This window comes from Pipistrellus kuhlii, unplaced genomic scaffold (assembly GCF_014108245.1).
Source record: "Pipistrellus kuhlii isolate mPipKuh1 unplaced genomic scaffold, mPipKuh1.p scaffold_m20_p_21, whole genome shotgun sequence".
In the NCBI taxonomy this organism is placed as follows: Eukaryota; Metazoa; Chordata; class Mammalia; order Chiroptera; family Vespertilionidae; genus Pipistrellus; species Pipistrellus kuhlii.
The window spans coordinates 2,092,359-2,109,032 of NW_023425520.1; the positions used below are offsets into that span (position 1 = coordinate 2,092,359).

At 40.8% G+C, this 16,674-nt stretch overlaps 1 pseudogene; it reads right to left on the minus strand.

The window, feature by feature from the left end:
* Positions 1–14,116: 14,116 nt before the first annotated feature.
* On the minus strand, positions 14,117–16,212 carry LOC118726122 (annotated as a pseudogene).
* Between the last annotated feature and the right edge of the window lie 462 nt (positions 16,213–16,674).

The following is a 16,674-nucleotide window of genomic DNA, read 5'->3' on the forward strand; positions in this document are numbered from 1 at the left end:
GACACCTTGAAGATGCTGCTCCTTTATCCACAGATGGGGCTGAGGCTCCGAGAAGGAGTCACTGGCATGAGGCTACGCTTGTGATGAGTGGGAGGAACAGGAAGGAAACTCAAAGCTTATACTTTTCCCTCCATACTGCGTTTGAAAGCCCCTTCTCAGGCCATAAAGCATTTGAACCAAAGCTCACTGAGTGCAGGGAGAAAGCGGTGTGTCATAACATATGCTTGCATATCACCTGGGTTAAAAAAAAGCAAGTTTAAAGGATGCAATGACTTTAATAAGGACAGTTTGGTAAGTTCACTGGTTGGTAACTAATAGGTTCACACTCACAGAGCTTCATGTGTCATTTTGGTAATGCCACAGTGTCCTACCGGGAATTGTCTGCGAACCCAGATCTCATCACAATGTAGTGTCCGGACAGAGGTGAGGTGGACTTGGAGCTGGGGGTTAGGGGATGACCTTTTAAAAAATTTTATTTATTGATTTTTGTACAGAGAGGAAGGGAGAGGGATAGAGAGAAACATCGATGAGAGAGAAACATCAATCAGCTGCCTTCTGCACACTCCCTGCTGGGGATGTGCCTGCTACCAAGGTACAATGCTCTTGACCAGAATCGAACCTGGGACTCTTGAGTCTGCAAACCAATGCTCTATCCACTGTGCCAAACCAGTTAGGGCAGGGGAGGGGGTGACCTTTTGACTTTGTCTTTCAAAGCCTTTCAAAAAGTCTGATGGGGGAGGTCTATGAGGCCTGTGATGCAGATTTCATGTGATGGGGTCACAGGGTGCAGAAATATCTGACTAAACATTATTTTCGGGTATGTCTGTGAGGGTATCTACAGATGGAAGTAGCTTTTGAATTGGTTTACTCAGGTGGATGGTCCTGCCCATTGTGGGTGGGCATCTCCCAATCTGCTGAGAACCTGTTTAGAACATAAGGGGGAGGAAGAAGGAATTCGGTCTTTCCTGCCTGGTTGCTTGAGCTGCAACTTTGCTCAGTGCTCCGGGTCCTCAGGCCTTTGGTCTTGGCCTGAGTCATCCCACTGGCTCTCCTGCATTTCTATCCTGCGACTTGCCAGCTTTTATAATTGCGCAAGCCAATCCTTTATATTTCTTTATATATATCTCCTCCTGGTTCTGTTTCTCTTGGAGAAGACTGAGGCGAAGGATGTAGAAGCCAACATGTTCTCAGCTTCTTCTGATTGCATTTTGGAACGCTTTGAAAGCTTTCTAGAACAGATTCTTAACCCACTCAAGGAAACAGCTTGTCTGTGCAGACTAGATCTAGAGAACCCCTGTAGAGTTAAGGAAGGAAAGAAGAAATAGAGAAGCATCTCTGGACCAGGAATAGCACCCACATGCACTGTCTCATGTGAACATTACATAGAAAATACCTGAACATTTCATAGAGAAGGAAATTGAGGACACAGAGATAAAATGACTTTTCTAGAGTCACCCTGAGCTGAACTGATATCTCTGGAGGATGGTTCTGAATTACTGGCAAGGCCAGTCATAAATCTGTCTTATGTTAAATCTTGTCTTTAGACGGGCTGTGTGGTTTTCAGGGCTCCTGAGAGTCTGAATGAATATGACCCTCCCAGGCCCTCAGCTGCAGAGCAGCCATTGTACAGATGGTGTTGGGTAAACACTAGGTCCACGATGTAAGGCAGCCTTGTCCTGGCCTTTCCTAGCTGTGTGAGGTTAGACAGCTTATCCGACCATCCTGTGCTGGTTTCCTCAGCTGTGAATTCGAAACGATGAAACCCACTTTCCCATTCTGTTGGAATTTAACACAAGTGGGCAAGCATGTTTAGCTCAGTCCTGGCATGTGGTTTTGATCCATGCCCTTCATCATGCTGGGCCACCCTGGAGGTCCCCAGGGCTGATCTCTCTTACAGTGTCACCCACTCTTCCAGCACATTGAATGCTGCTGTGGGTCCTGGTTGGCTTTTTTTTTTTTTTTTTTTAGATGTTGAATACAGTTTTTATTTTTTAAAAATATTTTATTGATTTTTTACAGGGAGGAAAAGAGAGGGATAGAGAGTTGGAAACATCGATGAGAGAGAAACATGGATCAGCTGCCTCCTGCATACCCCCTACTGGGGATGTGCCTGCAACCAAGGTACATGCCCTTGACTGGAATCGAACCTAGGACCCCTTAGTCTGTAGGCCGATGCTCTACCCACTGAGCCAAACCAGTTAGGGCTTCTGGTTATCTTTTGCTGTCTATGTTGGATGGCTGAGACTAGACAGTAAGTATTTGCCATGTGAAGGGCCTCACACGTACTGGGTACTCCATAAACATTTGCTGGCTGTCTGGATAATTGATCTCCCTTTCGCCTCCATCACTAGCGCTTGTCTTTTTTCTTTAACTGTTTACTTATTGCCTGGCCCTAGAAGCTCAACTGGTATCCAAGGACAATGAGGTGACCTCCAAATTACCCGCCTGCTTCTACTCATCGACTGAGACAACAGCTTTTCCCTGGACCAGCTATGATGTGTTCCCCTTGGGGGCTCGAGCTCTTTCTTGGTCCTGCTTCTCAGGGGTTGGCACCCACTGGGGTCACCTGGCACTCCCTTCCAGGAAATTATGGCACTCACTGCCCTCATCATTTCTCCCATCTTTTTTCCTGTATTGATAACGGTGGGGTGCTGGGTTGCCATGACAACTGATTGATTAGCATCCAATTCCCGGACAGAAAACATGCAGCTATAAAGAATTACAAATGATGCCTGATTGTCTGCTGCCAATAGCCTGATTGCTGCCATTTTCTGGCAGGTAGCTCAGCCCTAACAGGAAACCCTGTGCTGTGCAATTATTGAGGCTTGATTGATGCCTCACTATAGTTACAATCCTCGGTGTTCCCAGCTCAGGAGACTTTTTTTTTTTCTCAAAGAAGAAAAAATTTCCTTTCAGATGGAAATTCTTATAAATGAGGAAGAAGTATGGAGTGGGGGAGGGACGTGGGGCTGGCAAGGGAGGTGAGTAGGGCTAACAGCCCAATGGCGTTTCAGAGGTAATGAAGGGAGAGGGGACAGGAGCAGAGGCACATAGCTGGGGAGAGGGGGAAAGAGATGACCGCTGCCTGTGACCCCTGCCCCCTCCACCTCCTGGGCCTTGCAGCACGCTAAGGGGTGGTTCAGGAACCCCTTCCAAACTCCAGGCTTGAAAAAGCAGGGGTGTGTGGGAGGGAGAACAAAAAATACTGGGGCCGCAGATGGCGTGCTGCTCAGGCCAATTACGGAAGCTGCTCTCCTGAGTCTAAATCATTTGTGCTGGGCAGAGAGCAAGCACCTGGGCCTGGAAGTAGCCAGGGAAAGAGGCCATGGTGCCAGGTGGATGCTGGGCGGAGAGTGGGCTGGCATAGGGTCGAGCCTGCAGTGAGGCCGGTGCACAGAGGCTTTGGAGCAAAAAGACCTTTTCATTTGACCTAGGGACAAGGTGCTGCCCTTAATCAGATAAATACTTCTCAAGCTGGTAGAAAGGGAGAAAGAATGAGATACCTGTGACACTTAGGGTCAGACTTATTGCTAAAGATGCAGTCTTTTTGTTAAATTGTTGAAAGTAGTACAGATGTTCCCCATTTCCCTCTTTTGCCCCTGCCTCACCCCAGACCTTCACCACACTATTGTCTGTGTCCACAGGCTACACATTTATGCATATAAGTTCTTGGGTGGATCTCTTCCCATCCCCCCACCCTCTGAGATCTGTTCGTCTGTTCCATGCTTCCATGCCTCTAGATCTATTTTGTTCGCCAGTGTATTTTGTTTATTAGATTCCACATATAAGTGAGATTATGTGATGTTTGTCTTTCTCTGTCTGGCTTATTTTGCTTAACATAATAAATAATTGTCAGGTCCATCCATGCTGTTACAAAGGGTAAGAGCTCCTTCTTTTTTATAGCTGCATAGTATTCCATTGTGTAAATATATCACAGTTTTGTTTTTTTTAATCTACTTATCTACGAATCTACTGATGGGCACTTGGACTGTTTCCAGATCGTAGCTATTCTAAATAACACTGATATGAGTATAGGGGTGCGTATATTCCTTCTGAGTGGTGTTTTTAGGATTCTGAGGATATAGTCCCAGATGTGGGATTGCTGGGTCAAACAGCAGTTCCATTTTTAATTTTTTGAAGAAACTCCTTAATTCTTTTAGTTGTAGGGTTAGATAATTTATATGAGATTTATTTATTTATTTATTTTTTAATTTTTGAGGCTTGACCTGTAGTGCTATGGATTTCTCTATCAGGACTATGTTCATTGTGTCCCATAGATTTTGGATGGTTGTATGTCATTTTCATTTGTTTTTAAGAAGTTTTTTTATTTCTTCCTTCATCTCGTTGGTAACCCATTCATTGTGTAATAACATGCTATTTAGCCTCCATGTGTTTGAACACTTTTGAATATTTTTATTGTAGTTGATTTCTAGTTTTATGCAACTCCACACCTTGCTGTGAAATGTTAGGTAGACTGTTGAACATCAGTTTTTCTCTATGTAAAATGAGGAATAAAACAGCACTGATTTCATAAGGTATTTAAAAAGATGAGTTGAGAGAATGCATGCAAAGCAGATAGTACATACTGTGGCAAGAATTTAGTAAGTGTTGTGTTATTATTATAATATTTAATTCCTGACTTAGAAGTCAAATGCTTTTTATTCCTGACTTAGAAGTCAAACATAAGTAATCACTTGAAAAGATAACATATTGGTATACCTCCAGCTAATGTCTTGTTTCTTGTTGAACAGCAGCTATAAAATACTTGTGTTATGGCCCAAATGTAAAAATAAGTCCTCTTGTATTTAGGAGAGTAACTATGTCCACATTTGTAGTACTGTTTAGAGCCATTGAAAACCATCAGCATTAATGTCCCTGACTTGAGATAACCTAGACAGATAAAAGCCAGTTTCCATGGGAACGAGCTTTGCTTTCTCTTTCATAGAATTAAAATCCATTTATCCAAGACTGAATGTTTTAGAAGTACCTTCCAATGAGTTCATTTGGTTTACCAAGTTCAGTGCCAGCACAGGCAACGTACCATTTGCAACATCAGTTAACTTCTGTCAAGTGTTGGGACAGATTCTTCCCATATCTGGTTCAATTGTAGTTCAGACTTGACAAGGATCAGTTTCCACAGAGTGTTCTATGCACCCATGGCATCTAATGTTCTGTAGTCTTTCTGAGGAGTCAAAATTTCATTAACTTTCTTGGTGAGAGAGGTTGCAGGACAGTGAAACACATTTCTTTGCATGTATCTGAGGGCAATGCATACATCTTAGGGATTTTGATTCAGCCATTCAATTCCAATATATTTGAATGGCACCTTTAACCTCCAATCCACTCACACACTGCATTTTCACCATGCACCTGCAGAGTCCTTGCTTTCTTTGCTCTTTCCTCAGAGAAGGAAGTAGAGGAACTCTCTTAACTCAATTTCTGTTTCCTAGTGTTTTTTTTTTTTAATTGTTGTTTACATTTTTAAACTTATTTTAAAAATATTTTTTAACTTTTCAATTACGGTTGACATACAATATTACATTAGTTTCAGGTGTACTACATAAGGATTAGACACTTACATACTTTATAAAGTGATCACCTAAGCTAGTTCCATCTGACACCATATATAGTTATTGCAATACTATTGACTATATTCCCTATGCTGTAATTTACATCTCTGTGACTTTTTATAACTGGCAATTTGCACATCTTAATTCTTTTCACCCATCCCCCTACTTCCCTCTCACCTGGCACCTATCAAAATATTCTCTGTATCTATAAGTTTGTTTTTATTTTATTCGTTTATTCAGATTTTTAGATCCCACACTTAAGTGAAATCATATGGTATTTGTCTTTCTCTGTCTAATTTATTTCACTTAGCATAATACTTGCTAGGTCCGTGGTCGGCAAACTGCAGCTCGCGAGTCACATGCGGCTCCTTGGCCCCTTGAGTGTGGCTCTTCCACAAAATACCATGGCCTGGGTGAGTCTATTTTGAATACGTGGCATTAGAAGAAGTTTAATTTTAAAATTCTTGGCTCTCAAAATAAATTTCAATCATTGTACTGTTGATATTTGGCTCTGTTGAGTTAGGTCCACCCATGCTGTCGCAAATGGCAAGATTTTGTTTCCTAGCGTTGAATAACTGTTATCGTCATCATTTTCTATCCTCAGGAAGAGAGTCCTTTTTACAATTTACGTTGTCTAGGCTGTTGGAGGGCTGGGAAGATACCCCAGATTTGAGCCAGGCTGCCTGTCAGAGGGGGGAAAGAAGAGGACCATGGGAGCCCCTACACAACTCGGGAATCAAACACCTTCAAACGAGAGCATCGCTGCCTGTCCTTTCTTCCTCCATGTTGGAAATCATTAGTGTTCTCTTTAGCTATTTTCATTCAGTGCCCCTGGAGCTTCCAGGAGCCACGAAGCTGCCCCAGTCCCCTGTCTCTTCCTACTCATTGCACTGGTGGCAAGAGGCACCTGGGCTTCTCTGGCAAGCTTTGGGGTCTTCACACGATGTGGCCTCTACCTATTGCCAGGTTTCTGCCACCTGTTCTGCTTGGAGGAGACAGATAAGGGCGGGGAGGGCGAGGAAGCCCCTGCCAGTTGGCAGGCATGTCTGCCCAGCTGAGCAAGCTGCAGCCTTTTAGACTGGAATTGCCTTGGAACAAATCCGTGCAGGGAATGGCCAGATACTGGCAGAGGACAAAGGGAGCCCAGATGGAGAAGAAAGCTTGAGAGGGTAATAGACTTGGAGCAGGCTTCATTGAAGGCACCGGGGGATCCTGTCAACATGCTTCCCTGGGCTCCTTGGGCGAGGATCCAGGAAGGGACCGGTCAGCTTCTCATATGTAGCAGCACCTACCCCCATGCCCTGCTGTTTGCTCCACGACCAGCTTACAATACCAGGCTTCTCAAAGGTGGGGATTGAGTCTTCATCCCTCCTTGTGTCCGCAGGGCCTGGCAGCGAATCAGGCACTTTAGCCAGGGCCTGGCAGCGAATCAGGACTCACTTAACTTTTCCTGATTCGAATGGAATTGAGGGAAATTGCTGGAATATGGTTAGGGCCAGAGAGACACCTGGGTGCCTTAGACAAGCTAACAACTTGGCACAACTTTAACCAGTATTGTTAAATATTTTCTCAACAATTGTTTAGGGAAGAGGTTGAAGACTGAGTGAACAAAGAGCTGTTAAGGAGGACTGCCCCTCCCACCCCCACCCTCACCCCTACCCCCACCCCCGCCCCACAAATCTCACTCATTTTTAGACCCTGTCAGATAAAACAAAGACCTACAGCAGAAACAGACCCACCCTTCTTAGAAGCATTTGAACAGTTGTTACTTCAGCCTGTCCTATGGGGTGGTGATGATGGAGGTCTCTATAGGAAGTGGTTACAGGGTTAAGCCTGGGATTGACCTGCTGGCAAAGTGGCAAACAAGTCCCAGCTTGGAGGGCACAGACCTGTAAGCATAATTAAGCTTGATCTTGTAACTGCTCCCTAGATCTCTCCTGGGTAGCTAGCGGGCTGTTGGAGTGGCAGAAGTGAAACTTACAACAACATTGTAAATTATCTTGTTTGTCCCTAATTATAAATAAAGCCTCAACTTTGCAGTCTGAATCTGTTCTGTGGCTTCAGCCAGACACAGAAGATCCACCTAGACCCAGCTTTTTCTCTTTGTCTGTCTTTTCTCCATCCTTCGTCACCCCTGCTCAGGCTAGCCGAACCATTGGCTGTGCTGGCGTGGCACAGGTCTCTACATGGATATTTCCTTCATAGGAGTTCTGATAAATACTTTCTCCGCCAGATTTCCAATGATGTCTTAATGCCTTTTGGAGTAGTGCTTCAGGCCTGGCCTGGATGCCGTTGGCCTAATCCAATGTGCAAATGCATCTATCTTTAGAAATGAGGTTAAGTCAACTACTACTGATTTTGTTTTGTTGTGTTAAATAAATGTATGTATTAGTATAACAACTTTAAAGGCCCTTTCAACTAAAAAAACAAATTACTCTCTATCACAAGAGTAATAGGTTTTATTTTTGTGTATTCTGTAGACTTTGGCCATAACCATACATATTTTACATCAATGTAATTCTAGTGAACATAACATTTTCTTTCTTCTTTCTTCTCTTCACATTACATAAAATGTTTTTCTATATTGTTCCATTCTTTTTTCTATTTTAATAGCCGTATGCTATTTCATCAAGTGGATAAACAAACTATTTAGATTGTTGACGTGTTTTCTGCTATCATAAGCAACCAAGCAACGACAATTTTGTATTATGGCTTTTTTTTTTCTTGTTGAAATTATTTTGATTAGGGTTCATTTTTAGAAGGATCAAAGGCAGTGGTGGGCTGGAGCTGGGGCACACCAGCTTGTGAGAGCCCATTTTGCAAACCTCTTGAACTCCCTTGAAATCAGCAGTAATAGGTAGGATGCTTTACACCACAAAAATGGACAAACACTGCAAATCAGGGCTTTTTTTGTTTTGTTTTGTTTTTGGAGAGCTGGCTTGCTAACAATAATGATCAAAGGGCATAAAATTGTTTATAGTGCTTGCTATATTATTGATTGCCATATTATTTTTAAAAGAACTACATATATAATACATACATATAACACACATATATTCAGTTTAATTGAGACATTTTAATTTATTGAGGTGTAATTATGAAATATTTATATTTCTTCAATAATTGCTAAGTTGTGTTTTGTCAACACTTCCTTTCCCACTGGGTTTGGGTTCCCTTAATACAGGTTGTCCCTCAAAGTGCATAAACACTGTAACAGATAATAGCTCAATTTTGAAAATGAAATGTATTTTACTAAACACTGCCTTTATAATTATTCAGTGTGTGTGTGTACATTTTTTTGGGGACACTATATATATATATATATATATATATATATATATATATATATATATGATTATTAAATTTAGAGAAAAATGCAAAGGAACCACAATGGCTAAGGCAACTTTGAAAAAAGGAAAACAAAGTTGGAGGACTTGTCCCTACTTGACTTTGAACTTATAAATCTCTAGTAATTAAGACAATATGGTATACATGTAAAGATAAACAAATATATCAATGGAAGAGAATAGAGAGTCTGGAAATAGACCACACATATATGGTCAATCTATTTTCAACAAAATTGCAAAAGCAATTTGGTTAGTGGAGAAAAGATGGTCTTTTCAACAAACTGGGCTGGAATGAATGGATAGCCATAAGCAAAAAATCCCCCAAAACAGCAATAATAAGAAAATTATACTTATTCCTTATACCATATACAAAAATTAAATTAACATGGATCATATATCTGTGAACCCTCAAACTACACAACTTCTCAATGAAAACATAGAAGAGAATCTTTGTGATCATGGATTAGGGAAATATATCTTAACTATAATACAAAATGTATGATCCATTAAAGAAAGACTTAATATTGTTAATAATACGGCAAGGAAAAAAAACCACTTCATAGATAGTCAATAGCATGGTGATTACCAGAGGGGAAGGCGGATGGGGGAGGTAAAAGAGGGTATATGGGGATAAAGGATGATGGAAGAAGACTTGACTTTGGGTGGTAAACACATAATACAATACAAATGATGTATTATAAAATTGTACTCCTGAAACCTATATAATGTTATTAACCAATGTCACCCTAATAAATCAAACTAAAAACTTAATACATTTGACTTAGAACTTCTGCCTTTCAAGCTATACTAAGATAGTAAGCAGGTGAGCATAAACTAGAGGCATTTATTCACAAACCAGAAATCTTTTAAAGGAATTGACTTCAGAATTTGTGAAGAATTCTCAAAATCCAAGTAAAAATGGCCTAATTTTTAAAATCCAAGTTTTTAAAATGGACAAATTTAAACAGCACTTGACCAAAGAATACACTGATGGTAAATAAGCACATGGAAATATGCTTAACATTATTATTTATGAGAGAAATGCAAATTAGAAGCACAATGAGAAACCACTCATTACACATTTATTAGACACCCCTGAATGGAAAAGACGGACCATCTGAAGTGCCTGTGAAGACATGGGGCACCTGGAATGCTCAGCTGCTGCCGGAAATGTGAAATAGCACGGCCACTTAGGAAAGCAGCTTGGCTGTCAATCATACACCTACTATATGGCCTAATCCACCCCTAAGATTTTATCCAAGAGAAATGAAAATGTGTGTTCATGTAGAGACTTGTACTTGCCAGTTAGAGCAGCTTTATTTTGTCATAGCCCTAAACTGAAAGCAGCCCAACTATCCATCAAACTAAGTGAATATAATAAACTGTGGTAAATCTGTTCAATGGAAAACTATTTAGCAATAAAAAGGATTACAGTTCTGATATAACCTACAACTTGGATAAATCACAAAGTGATGTGCCAGGTGAAAGAAGCCAGACACAGCTGGGACCGGTTTGGCTCAGTGGATAGAGCGTCGGCTTGGGGACTGAAGAGTCCCGGGTTCGATTTCGGTCAAGGGCATGTACCTTGGTTGCGGGCATATCCCCAGTAGGGGGTGTGCAAGAGGCAGCTGATCGATGACTCTCTCTCATTGATGTTTCTAACTATCTATCTTTCTCCCTTCCTCTCTGTATAAAATCAATAAAATATATTTTTTTAAAAAAGAAAAAAAAAGAAGCCAGACACAAAAGAGTATGCTATATAATTTTAGAAATGCAAAATAAGATTTTTATATGTCAATTATATCTTTTTTAAAAATTTACTTATTGTCTAAAGTTTTACATATGTCTCCTTTTTTTCCTGATTCCCCCCCCCTCCCCCCCCTGCACACCAGTAATTCTTACCCCCGGGAAGCCCCCATTGCTCCAGTGTCTGTGTCCATTGGTTATGCTAATATGTCCGACCCCCCCCCCCCCCCCCCCCCCGCCTATTTGTCTCTGGATCTATTCTTGTTCATCAAATCCCACATATGAGTGAGATCATGTGATATTTATCTTTCTCTGGTTTATTTCACTTAGCATAATGCTCTCCAGTTTCATCCATGTTATTGCAAATGGTAAAAGTTCCTTCTTTTTTATAACAGCATAGTATTCCATTGTGTAGATGTACCACAGCTTTTTAAAAAATATATATTTTATTGTTTTTTTACAGAGAGGAAGGGAGAGAGCTAGAGAGCTAGAAACGTCAATGAGAGAGAAACATCGACCAGCTGCCTCTTGCACAACCCCTACTGGGGATGTGCCCACAACCAAGGTATATGCCCTTGACCGGAATCAAACCGGGGACCTTCCAGTCTGCAGACTGACGCTCTGCTACTGAGCCAAACCGGTTTTGGCGTACCACAGTTTTTTAATCCACTCATCTGCTGATGGGCACTTAGGCTGTTTCCAAATCTTAGCTATTGTAAACTGTGCTGCTATGAACATAGGGGTGCATATATCCTTTCTAATTGGTATTTCTGGTTTCTTGGGATATAGTCCCAGAAGTGGGGTGATGGGGTCAAATGAAAGTTCCATTTTTAACTTTTTTAGGAAATTTCATACTGTCTTCCACAGTGGCTGCACCAGTCTGCATTCCCACAGCAGTGTATGAGGGTTCCTTTTTCTCCACATCTTCGCCAACACTTGTTTGTTGATGATAGCCATTCTGACAGATTTGAGATGATACCTCATTGTTGTTTTGATTTGTATCTCTCCAGTGATTAGTGACTTTGAGCATGTTTTCATATGTCTCAGCCTCCAGTATGTCCTCTATTGAAAAGTGTCTATTTAGGTCCTTTGCCCATTTTTTGATTGGATCATTTAACTTCCTTTTGTTAAGTTGTACGAGTTCTCTGTAAATTTTGGAGATTAAAACCTTATCTGAAATACCATTGGCAAATATGTTCTCCCATGCAGTGGGCTTTCTTGTTTTGTTGATGGTTTCTTCTACTGTGCAGAAGCTTTTTATTTTGTTGTAGTCCCATTTGTTTATTTTCTCCTTAGTCTGCATTGCCCTAGGAGCTGTGTCAGTAAAGATATTGCTTCGGCATATGTCTGCTATTTTGCTGCCTATGGAGTCTTGTAGGATGTTTATGGTTTCCCGTCTTACATTTAAGTCCTTTAGCCATTTTGAGTTTGTTTTTATGTATGGTGTAAGTTGATGATCTAGTTTCATTTTTTTGCATGTCTCTGACTGTATTTCCCAGCACCATTTATTGAATAAACTATCTTGACTCCATTGTATGCTCTTGCTTCCTTTGTCAAATATTTATTGAGCATAATGGCTTGGGTCGAATTCTGGGTTCTCTGATCTGTCCCATTGGTCTACAAAATAATTTTTACTGAAGGAAAGCAAGTCAGTGGCTGCCTGGGGATGCAAGGAATGGGCAGTGGTTTGAGGAATTGGATTACAATTGGGTAAGAAGAACAATTTGGGGTTTGATGTATAGTCTATTATCTTGTTTGAAGTGATGTTTTCATAGGTGCTTCCATATGTAAAAACTTATCAAATTATATATTTTAAATAAATGTATTTTATTGCATGTTAATTATTCCTGGATAATTGTTAAAAATGGTTAAAAACTGTGGGCATAAGCCCATTGTGCCATGATATACAGTATCCAAAAATAATATTCCATCTAAAAGGGAATGTCCCCCAAATTTGGCCAATATGTCTCCTGTGAACATCAATATTATAACATAAGGCCAACACAAAAATTACGTAGATATGCCATACATGAAATGGACATAAGGTAAACGACACTAAATTTTCCACAATTTAATCAAGAAATGAGATTCTGTGATGTTTTAAGGATAAAAGTAAATATGGAGTCGCTCAATAATTAGCTTAGGAACTGCCAAACAAAACAAAACAAAACAAACAAAAAACACCTAGCAGATGCCTTTATGGCAAAGTGGACTTGCCTGGGTATGGGGCAGTAGAGTAACCCTGTAATCTTCTGCAAACCTAGTCAGTCACATGGACATTGACACATATTATAGCAGGGATCACCATGTATTAATAGTATTATCTAATCTTTTGCTTAGAAATATCAGAGTCACAAATGCAATAGCAGAAATATTTTTATTTATTTAATAATTTATATGAAATTTGGTCAAATTCAGTAAAAGCCTTTGGATGTCATTGGAAAAACACACACACAAAACAACAACACCACCAAGGGACACATTGCTAAATTCTGCCCATTTTTTTTTTCTTTGACTTTAAACAAATTTTTATAACACAAAGTTCACATAGTTGGGTATTTCTCTCCTTTGTATGCAATTATTCTTACTCTCCACAGAAAGGCTGCTTCTTAACTTCTCATCAGGCGATGGCAAGCACTAAAATCCTGATATTAACAGGATAGTAGTAAAAATGCCCCAGTGATTTAAGTTGAAAGTAATACATTGATACATTGCTCTTGCATTTAGTTATCAAGAATCTTCAAATGTATTTTTATTAAAAAATACAAAATAAACTATCTGTAGGCATGGAGAATGATAGCAGCAAACCATTGTATGTTATCAGCCGAAACCAGAAACTGATGTTATAGTGATTTTCATTAAAAAATGTATTTATTGATTTCAGAGAGAAGGGAAGAGGGAGAGATAGAGATGGAAACATCAATGACAAGAGAATCATTGATGAGCTGCTTCCTGCACACTATGTACTGGGAATTGAGCACACAACCTGGGCATGTGCCCTGTCAGGGAATCGAACCATGACCTCCTGGTTCATAGGTCGATGCTCAACCACTGAGCAACACAGGCAAGGCTTCTTTTGTGTTTGTTTTGTGTTTGTTTTGTCTCACCGTTGATATTTAGAGTTGAAGGGAGGGGGAGAGACACAGAGAGAAACATTTATGTGAGAGAGACACATCAATTGGTTGCCTCTCACACTCACCCCAACAAGGGCTAGGAATCAAGCCTGCAACCAAGGTATGTGCCCTTGAACAGAATCAAACCCGGGACCCTTTAGTCCACAGGCTGATGCTCTATCTACTGAGTCAAACCAGCTTAGTGATTTTCTTAAAACATTAATCATCCTTTTCTTCAGTCATTTTCTTCAACTAATTTCTCTGAAGTTATAGGTAAGGAGCACTGCCCTGAGCTTCCTCACATAGTTCTCATTAATGATAGAGAAGCATTATTCTAGGATTAGAACATGCCACCTCCCACATCACCTCTCACAGGGTCCTTTCCTCCTCCTCCTCCTCCTCCTCCTCCTCCTCCTCCTCCTCCTCCTCCTTCTCCTCCTCCTTCTCTTCCTCCTTCTCCTCCTCTTTCTTCTTCTTTTATAATATATATGTTTTTATTGGTTTTTAGCGAGAGAAGAAGGAAGATAGAGAAATAGAAACATTAATGAGAGAGGAACATCACTGATTGGCTGCACCCTGCATGAACCTCCAGTGGGGATTGAGCCTGTAACCCAGACATATGCCCTGACCAAGAAATAAACCGGTGACCTCTTGGTTCCTGGGTCACCCTCAACTGCTGAACCACACTAGCCAGGTGGGTCTTTCTCTTCTTCAGGGATTTTCTGTGAACACAACTTCTGCTGTTGTTAACAGAGAGGCCACTCCAGCAGTATCCAATAAAGCAGTTCGTACAACCTTAGTTGAGTCAATGGTTCTTTCCCCACCATATTCACAAAATCTACAAGCATAGTGTCATAAGCAACTTCTGAGGAACTTTGCATAATTTTCTCAACTATCAATGATCCCTCAACACCTATGCTCCTAGCAATGGTCACTGCAGGAATTTTGAGTGCTTTTTAAATAATTTCTATACCCATTTTTTGATCTTCATTAGCTGGAGTTAATGAGTCCAAGGCTGGAATGCATTGGAGCAGGGCACAATTTCCCTTCCCAGAAAAATGCCCTCCTCAACAGCAACTCATGTAGCATTGAAGGCATCTGTGATTCTGTCTTTTTTTCATTCACTTCAACATCACTTGTCCCACCAACCTTCAGCACAGCTACTCCATCTGAGAGTTTTGCCAGATGTTTATTTAGTTTTTCCTTTTCATATCCACTAGTCATGATATCTAATGGCTCAATGATTTCTTGAATACATTTTTTAACTTGAGCCTTGTCACCTTTCCTTTCAAGAGCATGGCATCACCTTTGGTCACAATGACCTCTCCAACCTCTTCTAAGTCATAAGGCTGAATATCTTTAAGATTTAGAGTCAGTCTTTCTTCTCCCACCACAGTAGTAATAGCCATGACTGTAAGCTGATTCTTTCTATCATCACTCAAACCTGGAGCTCTGACTGCTACAAACTGAAGACCAACCTTTAACTTATTCAAAACAAGTGAACTTAGAGCTTTTCCTTCAACACCTTTAGCAATTATGACCAAGGGCTTACTGTGAGCATTGAAGTTTCAAGAACAGGTACAATGGACTGAGCACTAGACGTTTTCTTTTCACTCAATAGAACACAGGCATCTTGGGATTTACATTTCTGACCTTTTTCTGTATCAATAAAGTATGAATATAACCTCCATCAAACTTCATGTGTCCAATCATTTCTAATTCATCATTCAGTGTTTTTTTTTCATCCTTTACTATGATGACACCCTTTCTTCCAACCATTTTGATTGGGTCGAAAATTATGTTGCCAATATTTTGGTCTGCATTTGCAGAAATTGTAGCAACCTGAGCTATTTCTTCAGGGGTTGTTACAGGTTTAGGCTATTTCTCAAATCCAGCAATTACAGCATCAACAGCTGACATCACACCTCTCCTGAATTCCACTGGATTAGCACCTTTATCAACCTTCTCAAAGCCTTCCTTGGCAACCCGGCGTGCCAGTACAGAGCAGTGGTGGTGCCATCCCAGCCTCTTCATTTGTATTATTGGCAACATCTTGAAAAAATTTAGCAACCATGTTTTATATTTGTTTTACATCAATGGACTTTGCAATAGTCACTCCACTTTGTTTACTTCTCCAGCTCTGTTCAGTAATCACTGTTCTTCCCTCTGCCCCCATAGTAATGGCTATAGCCTTGGCTCAAAGGTCTACACCTTGAAGGATTAAGGTCAGGCATCTGCACAAAGTTTTACATTTTTGGCATAAGTCCTTGTGAGATGAAGAGCCAGTGCTCTGGACACTGGCCTAAACTGGTGAAGGACTTGGTGTAATCAAAGCAAGTGAGGGACCAGGTTCTGCCTATTTCTGAACCTAGATTTCTGCTTTTGTCTCTTTGCCTGGAGCAAATGTGGTTTGAATTCCTGCCCTGAAACACACATGGACCCTTGTTCCAGCCTGGAAGCAGACCCTACATGATCATCCTTGGATCTCAAGAGCAGAACTGAGTGGGCTGGATTAGGCAGCATATTCCTGACTACCACCAGATCTGTGCACACAGTAGGACTTGTTTTTTTCATGGTACAAAAAAACCTGGGTAAAATATTTTAAGCAAAAGAGAATATTGATTGATTACCTCAAGTGATTGAAAAGTCTCAGACCTAGGTCTGGCTAGCTCCAGGCCTTAAATGATGGCATCTCCCTGGTCTCTCTCTTTCAACCTTTTTACCCTTATCGTTGTTTCCAGATGGTAACCTCTGGAAGCTCATGATTGCAGTTCCAGGCCTCATATCCTCTCAGGGTTAAATCCAGTGGGAAGGAGAGCTGCTGCTATTCCATAGGAATCAAATGAAGCAGCTGTGTCACCGAACCCATCACTGAGGCCAGGGAGAAGGAACTCTATT